Source organism: Petaurus breviceps, unplaced genomic scaffold, assembly GCF_028583685.1.
Source record: "Petaurus breviceps papuanus isolate PSGF00001 unplaced genomic scaffold, PetGlider_PUasm1.0 90686, whole genome shotgun sequence".
Lineage (NCBI taxonomy): Eukaryota > Metazoa > Chordata > Mammalia > Diprotodontia > Petauridae > Petaurus > Petaurus breviceps.
In genome coordinates, this window is record NW_027187309.1 from 281,449 (window position 1) to 300,059 (window position 18,611).

The following is an 18,611-nucleotide window of genomic DNA, read 5'->3' on the forward strand; positions in this document are numbered from 1 at the left end:
TAAACCCAAAGGGAGGAGGGAAATCCCCCCTATAAATCGTCTTCCATCTAATGAATGTTTTGTTTTTTTAAAAAATGAAACTCTAGCCTTTAATCAAGTTAAAGTTTATTTTCTCTGCTACAGCATGGAATCTTTTCTACAACTCTTTTGGAAAAGTAAAAGTTCTAGCATACCTCATCATTGGAGTAAAACTTCCTAGAATAAAAGTATTTTCTCCAGATGGAAGTTTCTTACCTTAGTTAAGGTCTTTGGATCACAGAGCCAATCACCCTAGTTTAGAGCCTTTAAGCTTAATTCTATTTTTTTTTTTGAAACTGTATTTCCTATCCACCTATTCTTATTCAAGGGAGTGGGGAGGCATGGGGGTGGGGGGATGAGAGGGAGGGTATTTCTATCTAATGTAGAGTCAGAAAGTCCATGTAATTCCTCGCTTAATTTCAAATCACTAGACTGCAGTAGGTCAATATTCATTTAGATTCTACACTTACAGCAAACTACAGAGACAACACATCTGGAGGAGGCCGTATTTGTTGCAAGGACCCTACAGTGTTTTAGATCCATAAACTCTTGATCTCCTTTGCAAATGAATGGGAAAGGTAAAGGCATAAGAATATTTACTAAGTCCTTCCCCTCAACTCTTGCTCTTTCTTATGGATATATGTCCAGCAAGGAGATTCTCTTACACAGATTACTCACCTATATATGGATCCTAATTTGTCTCCTGAAATTCAATTCCATATTATCCACTTCCTGCTGGGCATATTAACCAATATGGTCAGACTCAACATGACCCCAAGATCAGTCATATTTTCCTTCAAACCCATTGCCCCCAAACATCACTGTTTCTGTTTATGACACCCCCATCCTTCTATTCTCCTACCTTCACACTTTTCCTGGACTCTTATTTCTACTTCAGACCCACCATCAATTAGTTGTTAAGTCTTGCTTGCCTTACCTACACAATATCTCTTCTACTTAATCCCTTTTCTCTATTCACTCAGCTTTTACCCTACTTTAGGTCCTAGTCTATGCAATAGTCCGTTATATCTTGAACAAGGATTCTTAACTTGTGTCATGGACCCCTTTGGCAGTCTGGCAAAGCCTATGCATCCTTTCTCAGAACAATGTTTTTGAACAAATAAAATAAAATACATAAGATTACCCAAAACCCCCATTATATTGAAATAAGGATATATATTTCCCTTCCTTCTGAGTATATGGACCCCCTGATAGAGTAGGTGGATCTTGAGTTAAGAACCCTTGACCTGAACTATGATAGCTTCTTACTTGGTCTCTTTGCCCACTTTTCCCTCTTCAATCCAACTTCCACACAGCTGCCAGATCAATATTCCCCAAAACAGAGATCTCATCCTACCCTTCCTCTAAAAATATGCAATGGGAGATGGCCAGGTAGCACAGCGAGTAAAAGCACCAGCTCCAGTGCTGGGATGACCTGGAGATCAAATCTGGGCTCAGATACTTAGCACCACACCCAGAAATAACTGGCCGTGTAACCTTGAGCAAGTTACTTAACCCCTATTGCTTTAAAAAAAAAAAATCCAATGGAACCATATTAGTTTTAGCATAAAATACAAATTCTTCAGCCTGGAATTTAGAGGCCCCTTTCCATCTATGTCTCACCTACTTTTCCAGTTTTTGTTTTTGTTTTTTGCATAATTCTTCATTTGTCCACTCTCTCTTTCACTTCAACTAGCCTGCTGGCTCTTCCCCATACAGAACATTGCACCTCCTGGCTCTGTGACTTTTTAAATATGGTCCTCTCTATTTGGAATGCACTCCCTACTCAGTTTCATTTTTTTCAGAATCTCTAGTCTCCTTCCAAGTATGACTCAGGAACTAGCTTGTACAAGAGATTTTTTTCCCTAATTCCACCAGTTAGCAGCATTCTTTTACCCTTAGAAGCTATTTCCAATTACTTTTTGTGTGTTATTTATATTTGCTTACTTATATAATACTGTATATTCTCAGCAGAACATAGGTTCCTTTAGGGCAGGGACTGTTTTTTTTTTAATTTGTGTCCCCCAGCATTTAGCACAATGCCTTACACATAGAAAAACTTAATGAATATTAACTGAGCTATATATGACTGTAACTTGACATTCCAACTTGATTTTCCCTATGCAAATCTTCTCTTCCAGCTAAACTTCCTTTCATCCAGATTCTTCTTCCTTACAGTTGTGGTTGAATCGATGTAAAATCAATGGTGACAACTCCTAGAATCAACTCAGGTAATCATATGGTTTCCTGAAAGTCTTTACAAATAAATATAGGGTGGCCCAAGGTCAATATCCAGTTAGCAAGCTTATTTATTTAACTTTGAATCTTCCATAAAAACAAAACAAAACAGGTTTTCTTGATTTAAGTATCACTTAATTGTTTTAGTAGGCACAGAGAGTAGAAATTACAGTATCTGGTTAGAACTTTAGATAGCTGTGTTTCATGGGCTTGTGAAATTAATTTTATGTGACATTTAGAAATCACTTTTATATTACTGCAATCTTCATTGCATTGGGACATAATTTGGGAATTGCAAAAAAGAAATATAGAAGAAAACATGGAGGTAAATCAAGAAAGATAAAGTGATCTCCAAAGACTAGAGATCTGAACTTAATAATATACCCCCTACTTGGAAAAAAAGATTAGTTGATCTCCTGAGTTCAGAGTGGGCTCAGCAAATAAATTAAAAGATGTAGAGATCTAAGCACCTTCCTTTTCCAGCTGGAAGAAACCTGAAAGTAACATAATACCGGTTGGAGATAGCATAAAAAACTATTAAGTAAAGCAGAATGACTTGCCTTAAGAGCACTCCCATTGCCATGATACTAATTTGGGTCCTCATTATATCTACCTAGAACATTATAACTGACTTTTATTCTAATAGACTCCTCACCTCTTGCCTCTCCTTACTCTAAATGATCCCAGACACCACTCCCAAATTAATCTCCCTAACACTAAGTGCCTTGCCCAATAACCTTCAATGACTGGATCCACCACTTCCTTGCTGTGTGAATTTGGGAAAGTCTAATCTCTGGACTTCAGTATCCTCACTTGTGAAATGAGAGTTGAAAACTCTCTAAGGTTTCTTTCCAGTCTAAATCCTGCAATTCCCATTGCCTGGTGCTTAAAACCCTAACTCCTTAGCCTAACATCCAAGGCATTCCTTCTAACTTTCTCTCACTCTTCTTTTGTGAACTTTGTGCTACAGCTAAACCAGACAACTCTTTGAGCCTTACAAACAACGCTGAGCTAGATTGTTTCCTCCCCCATCCTTGCATATTGCTCCCAACCCCACCACCATCTCAATCTCCTGTTGAAATTCTGCATATCCCTTCAGGTCCACTTCAAATGTTACTTCTTGGGGAGGCCAGGTAGCAGAGCGAGTAAGAGCACTGGCCCCAGAGTTGGGATGACCTAGGATCGAATACGGGCTCAGATACTTAGCACCACACCCAGAAATAACTGGCTGTATAACCTTGAGCAAGTACTTAACCCCAATTGCTTTAAAAAAATGTTACTTCTTCCATGAAATTTTCTCTCATATATTGTTCCTTTCTCTCCTTTGCCCCCTCCCTATCAATATGCCAGGAATGATTTTTTTCCAGCTGATTTCATAGCTCTTCTTTTTAAAATTTATTTTATTTTTAATTTATGGAATAAAACAAACATTTCCATAACAAAATATAATTAAAGAAAGATGATTGCATATGGAATGCCAAATCTATTGTGTATAACTTGCTATTCCTTTTAGTATATAGTAAAGTTATCATGTAAACTTTTTTCTTTTTTTCTCTTTTCTCCCTCCCCCCACCTGAGAGATGGCTGCCATTAGACACAGATATGTATATATGTGTAAAATCATTCTATACATACTTTTATTTGCCAGTTATTTCTCTGGATGCTGACAGTATCTCTCTTCATATGTACTGTGTAGTTAATTTGGGTATTTATAATAGTCAAAATGACTTGTTCACTCAAAGTTGTTCTTAGAACAGTATTGCTTTTACTGTAGACAACATTTTCTTAGTTCTGATCATTTCCTCTTCATTATTTCATGAAAGTCATGAAGTTTTTCTAAGATCCTTGAGCTCATCATTTCTTATAGCACAGTAGTAGTATTTTATCATAGCTCCTCTTAGAGACTTCTCTTTAGAATTTTGTTTCTCATTTATTGGCATAATTGTCTCTGATTATAAACTTTAAAGCTACAAGGACCTTAGAGATCATCTCACCCAAGACCCTCACTTGACAGAGGAGTAAATAGAGGCACAGAGAGGAGAAGTAATTTGCCCAATTTATATACTCCATATAGGGAGTAACTATGAGAGTTGGGATTGAAACCTAGGTCTTCTGTCTCCAAATCCAATACTATTTCCACTACTTCATGCTGCCCTCCCCTACTAGATTGTTAAGTCCATGAGGATGGCATCTTTGATGTTATTTATCCTTACTTTTCCACCTATTCCAAGGAATGCATGCCCCAGGATACAGGCACCCTTCTTTCATTCTTCTTTCTACCAACCACACAACAGTCTTTTTTTTTTAAAAGGAAAAAAAAAGGAAGCTGTTTGGGAACAAGTGACATCTCATCTATCTTGCTTTTCTTGATTAATATGCTGGCTCTAAAAGCAAAGTTGAAAGCTATGAAATATTGTTAGCAAAACTGATCTTTGTAAGGATGATATCATAGTAATTTCTTGCCCAGTCCTTTATATGTTGGAGATGGGAGGCACATCTGAAAGCCTGGTTAGGCTTCTTAGTTTTTTTGTTCCTTTTAAAATCCTTCAGTCTTTTCCCTAAGAGAATTCAGGATAGAGAAAGGAAACCTGTACTAAGGACTTTAAGAGTTGTAGGTTTACAAGGCATAGTAAAAAACAAACCCTGACTGATCTGATAGTCAAATTATATGGGAACACAGACTTAGAGACTGGAGAGAATTCTACTGGAGAGACATCCAACCCTCTCATTTTATGGAGAAAGAACTTAGCCTTATTGAGGGGAAATGATTTGTCCAAGGTTATACAGATGGCAATAGCAGAGAAGGTGTTCCAAACCAGTTTTTTTGACTCCAGATCTTTCCATTAGACCACACTGCTTCACTCCTTCCTAATCTGACTGAATTGGGAACCTCAGCATTAGGATGTTTGGAGAGAGTGTGAGGGGCATGGTAGAGAACATTCTCCCCTTTTCCCTTTTGTCTACCTGAAAAGTTATCCCTAAGTAGTTGTGTACAGAGAATCAAGGACAGACAGAAAAAAGGACAGATTGACAGAGGGCAAGGTTGGGTAAGAGGAATGAATTGGGTAAGGATTATGTCAACAGATCAGACAGACCATGTCAGGGGCTCTCTGCCAGGAAAACTACTACTTGGGGAACCAAGGCACAACCAGGTATGGCCTCTCCCTGGAGACTTAACCCTTCTCTCTAAGCCTCTTCACTGACTGTTCTCCATGCAGAGAATGCTCTCTCTCCTCATATACCTGTCTTAGAATCCCTGGCTTCCTTCATTGATGGAAAGCCCTTGAGGGCAGAGACTCTTTTCCTTCTGTCTTTGCTTTCCCAGCAAAGCATGGAATATATGGTATGTGCTTAATAAAAACTAGCTGGGTGATTAGGAAGCATGTGTTCCCTAGAGCAAAGGAAGGGACCTGAGAGAGAGATCATTTAATCAAGCCTTCTTGTTTTACAGATGAGACAAACTAAAGCCCAAGAGGCTTACTCAAGTTTACCCATAGAGCTAGTAGCAGAACAGAGACTAGAATCAGTTTCTTGACAATTCATCTGGTGTGATTATTACTATACCATATTGCCTCTTGCCCTTCACTTCTCTGATCCTAGCATTATTGTCTACTATTTGGGGTGAGGAAAGAGTCTCCAGATTTGTGATCTTTTAGTTTGTCGAAAACCTGGTATGGAAGCTTTCTATCAATGCAGACAGACAACTGTTGCCTGGGGGCAGTGAGAGGTGGTGTACTGGAAAACACACTGCCTTTAGAGCTAAGGGCTGTGGGTTAAAATCCTGCCTTAGTTACTTTCTATCCAGGTAGGTAACAAATCATTTATCCTGCCTGGGCCTTCATTTCCTCATCTGTAAAGTGAAGAGGTTAAATGGGCTAGATGATGTGATGGATTCCATTATAAAAATTGAACTGGTTCTCAATTCAACTGAATTCAATTCAGGAAGCACTTATTAAGTAGCTACTATGAAAATGGAGGACTAGGGGTGTGAAATATTGCATAAACTGTCAGGTATAGTGGATACATTGGTTGGTTTTTACTGAATTGACTTTTCCCCCTTCTTTTTTAGTCCTTGTTACAGGGGATGGGTTGCTGGTTGAGAGATGATAAGAATAGAGGTCATATTTGGAAATGAAGGTTATGTAAAAAGAAAATATATAAATAAAAACGATATATTTTTAAAGGGGCATATTGTATGTAGAGTACCTTCCTAGGTCCTGGAGGACATGCAAAATTTAGATAAAATGTTAGTCCCATCCATTATGGAGCTTTAAAATCAGATTAGCATTCTTTTTTCATATAGACAGATAGATAGCAGAGTAGGTAGTCAAATTTTCCCTCAGATACTGTGTGACCTTGGGCAAATCATTCAACCTCTGTTTGTCTCAGTTTCCTCATCTGGAAAATGGGGATAATAATAACATCTACTTTCAGCAATTGTTTGAGAAGTAAATGAGATATAGCATTTGTAAAATGCCTGGTGCATAGTATAGTACATAGTAGCAGCTAAATAAATGCTTGTTTGTTCCATACCCCTAACAGAGTGTATTTGGAGGAGGGGTGTACTATGGATGTCCAATGTTATTGATTGTGTTAAAATTGTTTTTTGTTATGGTCTCCCCTTCTAGTTAATATAGTAAATTTATAAGTAGCCAGTATAAAATAATAGGGCAGCTAGATGGGGGCTGTGGATAGAGGGTTGGGCCTGGAGTTAGGAAGATTCATTTTCCTGAGTTCAAATCTGGCCTCAGACACTAGCTGTGTGACCCTGGGCAAATCACTTAACCTTGTTTGTCTCAGTTTCCTTATCTGTAAAATGAGCTGGAGAAGGAAATGGCAAACCACTTTGCCAAGAAAACCCCAAACAGGGCCATGAAGAGTTGCACACGATTGAAAAATGACTGAACAACAACTGAAATAAAGTAACAATAACAGAAAGTAAGATTGAAAAGGGGATCCTAGAAATCACTTACAGACTGTCCCATAGATCAAAGCAACATAATGCCTTTGCATAATACTTGCAAATGGTATTATGAATTAATTAAAAGTCACATCCTGAGACTGTGTGCTAAATTAGGGGAAGCCAGTTAGGCCTTACTATAAGAGCTAACTTGCTAACAGCTGTGATCTGTAAGCCTCATATAAGCTCCTGATACCCACAGTAAGACCAGAAGCAGAACACCAAAAATTGCTAATGACTTTGAGATGACGTAGATATGTTAATATATCAACCCCAAGGTAGCACAGATAAGTATCAGTCTGTTTCACCCCAAACTCCTAAAAAATGAGACACCAAACTCCTGCCCCCAAACATTCTTCCATCTCCTAAGTGATCGTGCTGCCCAAGTGCTCCCAACTCCAAACTGCAGTTACATAAATGACTCTCTCCCTCCCCATTCTCTTCCCCATCTGCCTCTGTTTCCTCCCCTGCCCACCTGCATCCTTTCCCTCTTCTTTACAGTTTGTCTCTTTACTTTCTGTGCCATTTACCCCTGTACTCTGTGCCTTACTAAAGTGTGATTCAAGCATAGCTCCCCATTGGTATCGTGACCTTTCCCTGCAAATATCCAAAGATACCTTTCATCTTTTCTTTGTTTTGTAGTTGTTCTTTCTGCTTACATTGTTGTGGTTGTTTGTGTATAATGTTTATTTGAGTGCTTATTTCACATCATTTCAGGTAAGTTATTTACATTTTTTGGGAAGGACACATGGTAGAAGTGCTCCACTGTCATACTTGTCCACATATGACCCAGAGGTCTGTTTGCCCTCAGGGTCCCATTCCCTTATTCAATTAATAATTCCATAAATAAATGAGCAATTCACTGACAGGCATGGTCAATGTTTCAGACATAGTTGCTGTTTCATACATGGACATTACTGGCTTTATGTGTGTTTTTCTTTGTCCTAATGATGGGTTCTATTATGGCATGCGGTGTGAATTGGTGAGTGTTGGGCAATGACCAGGGTGTAAAATAACCAAGGGAATCAATGAAACTTTTTTTTTAAGAAAGAAAGAAATCCATACTGCCTCATTAACAATGTGGTTGCCTTACAGTCCAGGTGAATACTCTGCCCTCACTAAACAGATGGTGTTCTGAATAATTAAGTAGGGTGTATTGAAAACAAGGTTTTAATTTCCACTTGTTATTTATCAATCACCTGTTGATGGTGATGATTTTATTAAAATGTCATAGTATCTATTGGTGTTCTCAGGGGAGAACAGGCTTTAGAAAACTCTTGATCTCAAGAAACTAGGATTAAAATTGGGGGAGGGGTGTGTGTATGTGGAATTCTGTGTCTTTTTCCTTCCCCTACTTTTCTTAAAGACAATTGCTGACCTATTATAAAAGTAAAATTATAAAGGTTAATGAGTTTAGCTAGTTTCCATGTGATCTGGTCTGGCTGTGGACCACTTCTGAATACAAAGACTAGATAAATCTGCCTTTGAACTACCTTTCTGACTACTGGGTTTGACTGTCATGACTGCCCTGAACTCAACAAAGCAGGAACTCCTTCTAACCTTTCCACCCCAGACTTGTGAAATCTGCTGTTACTAGTTTGGCAGCATGTCTCTGGAGTATACCTATACTCTTTTATTTTTAAAGTAAATTTTTATTCATATACAGCACCTAAATTTCCCCTTGGATCTTTTTCCCTTCTCCTCCCAGAGAGCTATCCTATATAACAATGAACTTTTTTTAAGAAAAAAAGGAAGAAAAACAAATGAACCAAACCAGTTGATACATCAAAACAATCCGATAAAATAACTCGATGTTCTGCACCAGTGGACCTCCAGCTTCTGCAAAGTCATGTGGGAGGGTTTTCCTTGCACCAAACTTGGTAATTTTGTACCTTTCACCTTTTCATTTTTTTGTAGTTGTTCTTTCTGTTTACATTGTTATGGTTGTTCTTGTATAATGTTTTCTTGAGTGCTTATTTCACATCATTTCAGGTAAGTTATTTATATTTTTTTGGAAGGACACATGGTAGAAGCACTCCACTGTCATCCCCCTCTAATGCATTGCCCCGGCCTAGAAATGACCTTGGCTTCTCAAAGGTCAAACTACCAGAAGTCCTGGCAGGGGCTCCAGAGCTAAGTCCTAGGTACAGGCTTGGTTAGAGAACTCAGGTCCTCTTACTCCAGAGCCAGTGATTATTTTTACTGTAGTACAAGGGAAAGAGCGCAAGGTGTAATTGGGGCATAGAATTAGAAAGAAAAATGGACCTTTTTTCTATTTGTCTATAGATTTATCCCTGAAAAAATTCCATTGTTTCCTCTGTTGTGATTTGGATGTCCCTCAAATTAAGCTCTCCCCCAAGCATTTCCTCCAGTCCTCTTCCCTTACCCTTTGACTTTTCCTTTTCCTCTCTCTTCTTCCCTTTCCCTTCCCTCTTCTGCTGCCATAGACCTCCCTCTCTCTCTTCCCCCTTCTTCTGCCTCTGTCCTCTGTAAGTCTCTCATTGTGCTATGTTCCTGACTTTCCTTCTCACACACTGGTGGTAGCCTGGAGTTCCCCCAAGGAGGCCCTGAGCTTGCTGCTTTTGCTGAAGCATAATCATGAATTGCTCTTTCTGTGGAAATTTCCTTCAACAAATATTTTTTTCCAGTTAGTCTTTAAGAAGCTTGGATGTCTGAAGGTCACAAAAGTGCTCCCAAAGAACACAATCCTTTACTCATTTGAAATGCATCTTTGGAATGTACGAAGACTTCCTGGTTACCTCCTTCATTGTGAGATCCAACCAGGTCCGTACCAGGGAGAAAATGGAACTAACCCAAGTCACTTCTTCTGCCATGCATTACACATTCGTGAGGCTGGTTTAGAAGCTCTGTATAGGCAGAGATATTTGTTCCTCAGGGTTGTCCTCTTAACAAATGAATAAATTGAGGGGAGGAGTAGTCAGGAAAGGCTTTGTGTACAGGATATCATTTGAATCTAGAAAGGAGGAAGAGACTCCAGGATGCAGAGGTGAGGAGGGAGATCATCCCAGGGATGGAATGAAAAGTGTATTAGAGACACAGAAGAAAGAGATAAAAGACTATATATATGGAACAGCAAATAGGTCAGTTTTACTGAAACATGGAACATGTGAGGTGAATGACATGAAAGTAATCCAGAAAGATAGACTGTAGTCAGATTGCATTTTATCCTACAGACAATAGGCAGCCACTATAGCTGCTTTAAAAGAGGACTTACTTGGTCGGATCAGTTCTTTTTTTTTTTAAGCAGTTGGGGTTAAGTAACTTGCTCAAGGTTACAGGGCCACTTATTTCTGGGTGTGGTGCTAAGTATCTGAGCCCGGATTTGATCCCAGGTCATCCCGACACTGGGGCCGGTGCTCTTACTCGCTGAGCCACCTGGCCACCCCTCAGTTCTTTAGTTAATATCATTTTGGCAATTATGGTGAAGGACAGGTTGAAGAGGGGAAAGACTGTCAGTCAGTCAGTCAGTCAATCGTCATTTATTAACTGCCTTCTATGTGCCAGGCACAGTGTTAAATGCTAGGGATACAAAAAGAGGCAAAGCAGTGTCTGACTTCAAGGAGTTTATGATCTTGCAAATGAATATTTACAAACAAGCAATATACATAATAAATAAGAAATAATTAAGAGAGGGAAGACCCTAGAATTAAGAGGAGTTGGTAAAGGCTTCCTGTAGAAAAGTAGTATCAAGCTCAAATAGAAATGGGGGCCAGTAAACCATATATGAGTATCCTTGTGGGTACACATTGACTTAGAAAACTACATATTAACATTATGTATGTTTTATTGTATTTTTATTTATCTTGCTCAATATTTCTCAATGATATTTTAATCTGGTTCAGGCAGCACTCAGGAATGTTGTAGGGTGCATAGTGTTTGAGAACTTTCCTGTAGAAAACTAGATTCTAGTTGGGACTTAAAGGAAGCTAGGGAAGCCAGAGGTAGAGATGGGGAGGAAGAGCATTCCAGGCCGCTGGGACAACCGGAGAAAATACCTGGAGCTGAGAGATGCAGTGTCTTGTTTGTGGAACAGCAAGGAAGACAGTGTAACCGGATTGAAGTGGTGGGAGAAAGGCATCAGAAGACTGGAAAGGCAGGATAGTCTAGGCTTTGAATATGAACAAGAGCATTTTATATTTGATCTTGGAGGCACTATCAGCCACTGAATTTATTGGGGGTGGGTGTGATACTGGGTGCCGTGATTGGTTGATCTCTGGAGGATGGATTAGAGTGGGGAGAAAAGAGACAGGCAAACCCACCAGTAAGCTATTGCAATAGTCCAGGCATGATGTGATGAGAGCCTGCCCCACAGTCGTGGCAGTGTCAGATAGAAGGGAGGTGGGGGGGTGGAGGTGGAGTGGTATATTGGAGAAAAGTTGCGAAAGTGAAGTCAAGAGGCTTTGGCAAAAGATTGATTCTAGAGGGTAAGAGATGGTGAGAAATTGAAGATGACACTCTAGATTGTGCACTCAAGTGACTGCGAGGATGTTGTTGCCCTCAACAGTAACAGAGAAGTTAAGAGGAAGGGAGGATTTAGGGGAAAGATAATGAATTCAATTCTGGACATATTGTGTTTCAGATGTATACTAGAGACATCCAGTTCAAAATTGCCTTCTGAAAGGCAGTTGGAGATGTAAGATTGGAGGTGAGCAGAGATATTAAAGAAGAATTTTTTTATTTTGGCTTTTTGGAGAGGGGAAGGTAGGGTAATTGGGGTTAAGTGACTTGCCCAAGGTCACATGGTTAGTTTTTTGTGTCAAGTGTCTGAGGTCACATTTGAACTCAGGTCCTCCTGACTCCAGGGCTGGTGCTCTATTCACTGTGCAACCTAACTGCCCCTAAAGAAGGATATTTAGGTTTGAGAATCAGGGCAGCTAGGTGCTGTAATGGATAGAGCCCTGGTCCTGCAGTCAGAAGACCTGAGTTCAAATCTAGCCTCAGACACTTACTAGCTATGTGACCCTGGACAAATTACTTAATTCCAATTGTTCCCCTCCCCCCCCCCCCAAAAAAGGAGGGAGAAGACTGTAGTCAGGGAGGCAAATTAGGAAGCTACTGCAAATGTTTAAGCCATAGGTGATAAGGGCCTGAACAAGAATGGAAGAAAGAATAGGACAGATACAAAAGATGTTGTAGAGATAGAATATTCAGGATTTGGCAATTACTTGGATAGGGGGTAAGGAAGAGTGAATAGTATAGGTAATATGGATCACAATTTTTGTCATCCATATGTGTAGGAGATGTAGACTGGGGTTTTAGAGGGGTTTTGAGATTCATGGGACACTCAAAATAAATATGTAGCTGAAACTCCTGACTTCAGAATCAAATGGCATACTTCAGGATCTAAAAGTTATTTATTCACAATAAAAACAGCTCACATTCTTGAGTGCCTTAAGATTTATAAACCATTTTCTTCATAACAGTACTGATATTGCAAATATCATTATCCTAATTTTACAGATGAGGAAACTAAGACTCAGCAAATTTAAATGACTTTCCTATGACCACAGAATCAGTGAATGGTAGAATGATATTTGTACCAAAATCTCTCAACTCCAAATTGCAGTTTGTTCTAAAGCTGACACCCCCAATGCTATAGCTGGAGTTCAGCATTACAGCTACGCCATTATTTATATGGTGTTGCTTTCTAGTGGCTGACTGTAGGAAGTCACCTACCTTGCCTGTAGGCACAGAAACATTACAGTGACTTTCCATATAACCCTAAAGAGTTCATAAAGCTTCCTTTTCATTTTCATTTCAACCCTTTGCCTTCTTTTGTCTCTATGGTGTCTTGTCTATCTATCATTATCTCTTCCTTTGTTCCCAGTACTTTTAACATAGCATCAAATTGCAGGGAAAACCAAGCAGTCAAGGATAATTGAGTTTTATAACTTATTCATCTGAGTAGGAAAAATATTCCACCACCATTTTTACTGACTTTTCTTACTTATGGTGGCAAAATTACATTGGTAACTTAGAAATGGAAAAAAAAAAAAAGGACAAATTTGCTCCTACCTAAAATATTTCCCCTTCTTCCTTCCAGGGAAGGGTACAGCTCTAGAAACCGACAGAAAGAAAACAAGACTACAAAAAAACTGAATCTACATCTAAGTAGGTGTTCTCTTATGTCTCATAATGTTGTTATATCTCTAAAAGTAGAAAATTCCCTTACCATGACATTTTGCTCATGTCAAACTCATATTGAGACTATAAACATGAAAGTTACTACCAACACCCAGTTTACCTTTGCTATTAGCACATTTCATGGTAGTTTGTAGATGTCATCTTAATATGTCCCTTTTTTATTCCTTCTATGTAGTATGCACATGTTGTACACCACAGCAAAATGTTATCAGGTCGATAAACATGTAAGTTGCTGCTAGGTGCTTTTTCCCAATACAGGTTGGTACTTATTCTATAACTAATAGTCTTAGCTAGTTGAATTGGGCACTGAAGCTGTTAACATAATAGGTGCTTTGTAAAGGCTTATTGAATTGAATCAAATTAAATTATACTCTTCTATCTTCCCCTTTTGGATTTACGTTTGTAGTATTACCTCTGAGTCCAACTTGCACTTGCTCTAGCAGGTTGGTTTCCTAGAGGTCAGTGACTACCACTCCCCTACAAGTTGTAAGAAGTCACCCTCCGGGTTACGGGTTTCTAGTACTATAGTTCCAGTGTCTTCTCCATTATCACAAACCATCTTAGAAAAAAAAATTTACTGATAAAATAGAGTCAAGAGTTTTTATTCCTCCAAACAGAGGGGATACTCACCCCTAATTCATAGAAGATCCCTGGAGAGAGTAGACTCAAACTTAATGCACAGTTTTAATGAGGTGCATGTGCTTAGAACATCAGTGGCAAAAGGGTACTTTCCAGGCCCTCAACCTGAAAGTCTTTTCTCCCTTTCTGAAATCCTCATGAAATCCCACTTTGGTGTAGCTTTCTGCTGGGCTTTGATGATTGATGACTTTTTAGGGTTCATAGCTGGAATTTCTTTCTATCACAAAGGGTGAGTATCCCTGAAGCTGTTATCAGCATCAGGTAACTATCTTTTCACATTAGTCTGCAGGTTATTCCTCTGTCATTGGCCACTACTATTCTGGTAGCCATTGCTATGAACAATAGATCTCTGAATTTCCTCATATAGATATCATATGTTCACCTGGACATGTCCATCTCAGAATACTTATTCACTTAATATTGGAAAAGAATAAACACAAATGAAACAAAGGTGCCATGTGCTCGAGAACACATAGAATTTGAGAGGGATATAGGGAAGGAGACAGCCAAGTGGCACAGTAGATAGAATGCTGGGCTTGGAATCAAGAAGACCTGAGTTCAAATTTGGCCTAAGACATTTAATAGCTCTATGACCCTGGGCAAGTCACTTAGCCTCTGTTTACCTTAATCCAATTGAGAAGAAAATGGCAAATCACTCCAGTATCCTTTCCAAGAAAACCCCATGGACAGTATGTATGTTCCATGGGGTCACAAAGAGTAAGATATGACTGAATGACTGAAAAATAACATCAAAATAGAGGGGAACCACTGCCTTACTTTTCTTCTATCAGCCATCACACTTCCTACCCCAACTCCCACATATATAGCTCACAGCTTTTTCTGCCTCACTTGATGCCAGGAAGGAAAAGATATTTAATAATAGATGGTTTGTACCATTTGTATATAAACTCAGTTCCTTGAGCCAGATTTATAAACCTAAGAGCCATCTCCCAGTTGATAAATGTTCAAAGGGTATGAGCAGGCAGTGTTCAGAAGAAAACAATCAAAGCTATCAATAGCCACATGAAAAAATCGTCCAAATCATTCTTGATTATATAAATGCAAATGACAAAAAAAGAAAATGACAAATAGTGGAAGGAATGTGGAAAAATTAGGACACTAATGCACTACTGGTGGACTTGTGAACTGATCCAGCCATTCTGAAGAACAATTTGGAACTGTGCCCAAAGGGCTAGAAAACTATACCCTCTGACCCAGCAATACCATTACTAGGTCTATATCCCAAAGAGATCAAAGAAAAAGGGAAAGGACGTATTTATACAAAAATATTTATAGCATCTCTTTTTGTGGTAACAAAGAATTGGGAACTGAGGAGATGCTCATCAATGAATAAGTTGTGGTATACGATTGTGATGGAATACTATTATGCTAACAGAAATGATCAACAGGATGGTTTCATAAAAATCTGGGAAGATGCAAAATGAAGTGAGCAGAACCAGGAGAACGTTGTACACACTAATAGCGATATTGTAAGGATGATTACCTGTGAAAGACTTAGCTATTCTCATCAATACAATAATCCCAGAGAGTTTCAAAGAACCCAGGATGAAAAATACTCCAAAGAGAACCAATGAATTCTAAATGCAGACTGAAGCATACTTCTTTTTACTCTCTTTATTTTTGTTGTTGTATTTTATTTCTGTTTTCTTTTACAATGTGGCTAATTTGAAAATATGTCTTGCATGACTTCACATGTATAACTGACATCAAATTGCTTGCCTTTTCAGGGAGGGGGGAGAGGAAGAAGGGAGAAAACTCGGAACTTGAAATTTTAAAAAATGATTGTTAAAAATGTTATATGTTAAGGGTGGCTAGGTGGTGCAGTGAGTAAAGCGCCAGGCCCCGGAGTCAGGAGGACCAGAGTTTGGTTCTGGCCTCAGACACAACGCCCACACACACACAAAAAAACTAGCCATGTAACCTTGGGCAAGTTACTTAACCCCAATTGCCCTCCAAAAGGCAATATATATATATGTAATTGAAAAAAAAATTTAACAATAATTTAATTTAAAAAATAAACTCAGTTCTTGCCAATGGCCTCCTGAAGTCATTAGCTCTTCTCTCTCTGCAGTCAGTTAGAAGACATTTGTCAAGACCTTGAATAGATTGTTAGACTTGGAGTCAGGAAGTTCTAATTTCAAATCCTGTCTCAGACACCTGCTAGCTGTGTGACTCTGAGCAAGTTGATGTCTCTCAGCTCCAGTACCCTCATCTGTAAAATGGGGTTAATAATAACTCCTATTTCCCTGAGTTTTGGGGAAGGTCAAATGAGATAACCTATGTAAAGCACTTTGCAAAACTTAAAGGGCTTTACTACTACTATTATCATTACTACCACCTCCACACAGTACTAATCCCTTAGTCACACATGATTAGAAACAGGTTTCCAAAGTTCTATATGTTGAAATGCAACCAGACAGGGAATATCTGTGCATGCTCAGTCTGTACCAGAAAGGGCCAGTCTGGGCCCTCACTAACTAGTCCCCTCCATTATACTGAAATGACTACTCCCCAAGGGCTTACACACTTTGGGCTGTGCTAGCTGGATAGTCATTCTGTGACTGCTTCATAATCCTCTTGAGTCTGCTGTATGCAAATCCTAGCACACTTCCTAATGGAAAAAGTAGAAAAGGTAATGGCAAGGCTGTAATGAAATCCTTCCTTGAAAATCTTATGAATTCCAAAATAAGTAATTTAAAGATTAGTGGGTTAAGCATATTTGTACAAATGCTTCTTTCATTTAATTGTGAATGAGAATGGAAGAAAAGAAAACTAAACTGGGATTAGCTAAATACTGGCTGCAAAAAATGTTGTCTGGTGCCTGGTCCCTTCGGTGGTGACAGGGTTGTACTAAGACTTTGTTAGGTCAGGAATGAGAGCTGCTAGGCCAGGCTTGCACCAAGAGAGGAAAATATTTCAGGACACACTAAACAGAGTGCTGCTCCAAACTCAGTCACATAATTAGCAGCAAGAGAGGGTTAAGGATCACATTGGGAACAACAATCAGCTGAAGTTAGATAACCATAGGAATTTAGAGCCAGAAAGGATGTTAAAGACCATGTAGACTGAGTTCCTTATTTTATAGATAAAGAGACTAAGGCTTAGCCTTGCCCCTCCCACAGTTACTGATTTAGCAAAACTCTGGATATAGAGGCAGCTAGGTGGTGCAGTAGATCTGGAATCAGGATGACCTGAGTTCAAATTCTGCCTCAGATACTTACTAGCTGTGTGATCTTGAATAAGTAACAACCTATGCCTCAGTTTCCTTATCCATAAAATAATGATACCCACCTCCCAGGGTTTTTGTGAGACTAATATGAGATATTAAAGCACTTTTGTAAATCTTAAAGGGCTATGTAAATGCCAGCTATGATGATGATAGTGATGGTGATGATGATGGTGGTGGTGGTGATATGACGATGACGTTCTTCATACAGGACAGTCTGTCTCTCATCTGCTTGTCTTTATACAGAATATTCCTTCTTGTCTTTCCTGCTCTCCTCAGCTTCTTAGAATTCAAGTTTCCTTCAGAGCTCAGGTCAGATGCTACCTACTACGTGAGGCCTTTCCTAATCTCCAACTACTAGTACCTCCCTCCAAAATTGCCTTTTGCCTATGGTGCATATTTAAAATAAACTTATATGTGTAGATATTATTTCCTCTGATAGAACATAAACTCCTAGAAGACTGGGACGGTTTTCTTTCTCCTTTTTGCCTACTCATCTAACACAGTGCCTGACATTTCATAGGTGCTTAATGTTGTTGTTCGTTCTTTGTTTTTGAAGAGAACCCATAACATCATGGATAATGTCTTGACTTGAGCAGGATTTCACATAAGTGAGACAGAGTTGCACAAAGTCATTAGCCTCACTCTCTTCCAGAGTCATCAAAATCCAGTGCAAAGAAAAAAAGTTAAGATGATTGGCAGTGGCCTAGGATGCGGTGGATGATCTTGGCATCTTTTATGTCTGACCAAACTCTCAGCCCTCTACAGCACCTGCTTCAGCCACCTGTGGACAGATTGTTCTCATCTGCCCATTCAACCAAGGGAAGTCTTCACATGTTTAGAGATCCCCTTACTCACTGATAGGTTTGAGGCCTGACAGTTACCCTCAATTTGGTTTAGCCTGTCTGTTCAGATGGTTTACCAGAGTGAGACCGCTGTGCACGCTACAGCTTCTTGGAGCCACAGATGACAATTGGATGATAGGTGGCTACCAAAGGTGGATAAGAGGCCCTTGAAAAGGGCTCAGTGAGCCCTCATACCAGAGGTGCTAGTCCTTTCTAAACACCATAAATGCTATTGATTGACTGATTGGGGAAACTGCATCTTATCTATCTTTGTATTTTCTTCTGGTACTGAGCATAATTCCTAGAACATTGTACCTTCTAAACAAATGTTTTCTGACTTGTCAGACAGTTTTGTCAGTAAATAAGCATTTATTAAAAGTTTTCTATGTTACCAGTCACAATGCTAAAAGCTGAAGATACAAAGACAGTCCCTGTCCTCAAGAAGCTTATATTATTTTCTTTAAAAATTTTATTTATTTTATTTTTAATTTATAGAATA